The sequence below is a fragment of the Sapajus apella genome, unplaced genomic scaffold (genome assembly GCF_009761245.1).
Source record: "Sapajus apella isolate SASKATOON/1434 unplaced genomic scaffold, GSC_monkey_1.0 scaffold32, whole genome shotgun sequence".
In the NCBI taxonomy this organism is placed as follows: Eukaryota; Metazoa; Chordata; class Mammalia; order Primates; family Cebidae; genus Sapajus; species Sapajus apella.
The window spans coordinates 18,365,741-18,368,705 of NW_022436972.1; the positions used below are offsets into that span (position 1 = coordinate 18,365,741).

Here is a 2,965-nt window from a genome sequence, read left to right on the forward strand (position 1 = left end):
GGATTAGTTAATAGAATATTTATACTAAAGAAAGTCCTGTTATTCTAACATGTCACAAATTAAAACACTGTGATTTGGTGTTCACTACTTACTGCCTGCAGCACTTCATATTGTTGTATTAAAGTGATTAGGTTATTCCTTGCATATACCTAATTACTAGGATTCTGGTGACAGAATTGTGATAAAAAACACCAAAAAGTGATAGGTCCTGTGTCAAGCTTATCAAAGAAAGACAACTAACTTTTCTCTCCATCATTAAAAAATGGCAAATGTAAATATAAGTTTTGGAAATTCAATGAGGATGAATAATCTCCTTTTACTTAAGTATTACATAACAAAACAGGGACAAAGTAAGAACAAGCACACAATAATTTCCTTTCAGCTATTTAAAAGAGCATCATCACACATTTTCTTTTTTTTTGTATTTGAAATTTTTATTTTAAGCTGCAAAAACAAAAACAAGCAAACAAACAACAAATAACTTGAAAATAGGCTTGTCAAATGATATAAATTCATCTTTTCCAGGGAATCGGAAAGTAGATTCTACTACAAAGAAAAGAGGCTTAGTTAATGGAGGTTAAATTTCAAAGTACAGTTAAATTCAGGCTAACATCTGAAAATCCTGTTTTAATCACCTCGATGTGGTACCAATAACTATACTGAGTCAGGTTACTTTACAATTAACTATGTTACCTATAACACAATAATCCATTAACAATCTAATACAGTTGTTGGATGTGGTCATATTGGAAATTCTTAACCATACAGTTGTCTCGCCTTTTTTTTTTTTTTTTTAAATGATGAATTGTCTTAGTATAAGTCACTGCATTTCTGTAGCAAAGTAATGAAAGGCACAGCTAATCCAAGCAGACTTAACCGTTTTCAACAACCAGCTGAAAAAATACTTTGGTTCTTCAAGGAAAAAATTATGAAAAAGTATTTCTTTTAACAGTTGTTAATTTTCATAGCTGTACTCCAAGAGCTGCTTAAAATTATTCCAGAAGAACCCAATTATGTAGCAATGAATGAACATGCATGACAGAATTTGTCCATTCAACATATCTGGCAGAAAAACTAGTTAAAATGCTAGGTAGAACAAATTGGTCTTTATCAGTTTCCTGTCCTTTAAAAAAAATTACCTAGTCTACCAAGAAAGTACAAAAACATAAGGCTTTAAGTAAATAAAAGTTGTGTTTAGGCTATTACAGTGCAGATTATCCTCAAGGCCACATACATCCTGCTTCACTGCTGCTTGCACTCTGCTGGGTTTTGATCCTTCTTTGGGTCATAGTCCGGATCATTTTCCTTATCTCCTTCTTCTTCCCCTTCCTCATGTGCTTCTTCACCTTCTTCATCATAATTATCATCATCATCTTCAATAGCTTCTCCAGTAAATTATAACACTGATCTTGGGATTATATACTCATGCAAAAAGTGACCAATTTTGAAGTCTGCAGCAAGGATAGCCTCAGCATCATCATCCAGATCTCCACTCTCAGGAACTTCAGGAGGGGTAACAAAATTAAGGAAAGAGTCATTGGAAACTGCTCTAGTCACAGTACAAACTATTCCACATCCCTTGTGTTTCTGCTTCTTACTGGTTTTCAAAGTCACATTCTTTCCTTTTTTCCGATCTGTCTGGCACCCTTACAATCTGTAACTTCTGGTCCATCAAAAGAAAAGGGATCAGAATCATCTGGTTCTAACTTCATCCTATATGTCTTTGTCAGCACTTCATTTGTAAAATACTCATTGGGCTCAAAGTGAAATTCTAAGAGAAAACTCATAGGCTGGCCAGCATCTGAGAACTTCACTTTAATATCTTTCAAGTGCTTCAGGATAGGGTTATGTTCCTGAACCGTATCACTGAGCAAGTCAACATTCTTAAAAACAGTTAACCAAAATTCAGGAATTCCTTTGGGGGTCTTCTTTTTCTTCATTCTTTTTCTCATCTTCAATCTTGGCCTTTTCTTTCAACTCTGAAATCTCATCTTCAACTGGTTTCCATTCACATTTTTCTTCCGTAGGTTCATAAATTGCATTAATAATCTCAAATTGCTTATCAAATAGAGGCCAACAGAGAACAGGATACTTCCTTTCAAGATCGTGAGCTTCCTCATAGAATTTGGCTTCTATCTGTGCACATTTAACCTGCAGGTTTTTGAGAGCATCCACTTGTCTTTTAACTGCCCTAGGCAGGCTTTCAATGTAACCTGTTGGTATTTCTACCAGAACATCAAGTCTTTCCTGAAGGGCTGCAAGAATCTGAGGATTTTGCATCATCTGAACAGTTAGCTCTTGTGCTTTGATTTTTGTTTCTTCGTCAGTTTCTTCTTCTACTTTTTCAATGTCATCCAAATCTTAATTAAGTTCAGAGCATTGTTCTCTGTTGTTAATGTCTGCTATGTTATAAGAACTCCAAATATTGATGGCTAGAATATCGATTCTAGGCGGCCGGAGCAGCACAAGCAGTGACTCCGGGCGGCAGTGGCATCTGGAGTAGCAGGAGGCGGCGCTGCGAGCAGATGGTGCTAAAAAAGCCATCATACGTTTTCAAGATTGGTTTCTAGATACAGTAGTGACAACTGATTAGGTAACTTGCACCACTAAAATCTTCATATATAGTAAATAATAATGCATTGCACATTTCAAAATCACTGAAAGTTTCAAGTGTTCTCACCACAAAACATAAGTATTTGAGATCATGAATATGTTAATTAGGTTTAATTATTTCACACTGTATTCACAAATCATAGCATCACATTATGCTCCCTAAATATATATAACTATAATTTGTTAAACTACAATACAAAATAAAGATTAGAAAAATCAACCTGTTTTTTAAGGTCATATAAGTGACTTTCTGATTCTTTTCTGACAACTTGTTTTAATAGGAAGAGAACTCAAGAATATAGTGTGTGGAATCCAAGAAAGAGAACACTGGAGACATGGGAAGGGTTATGGG

At 34.9% G+C, this 2,965-nt stretch overlaps 1 pseudogene across 1 annotated transcript; it reads right to left on the bottom strand.

Annotated features, from left to right (window-relative positions):
* Window positions 1-795: 795 nt before the first annotated feature.
* Window positions 796-2,298, bottom strand: LOC116562436 (annotated as a pseudogene). The gene has a single exon (XR_004273937.1). The product of XR_004273937.1 is annotated as a nucleosome assembly protein 1-like 1 pseudogene (transcript).
* Window positions 2,299-2,965: the final 667 nt, after the last annotated feature.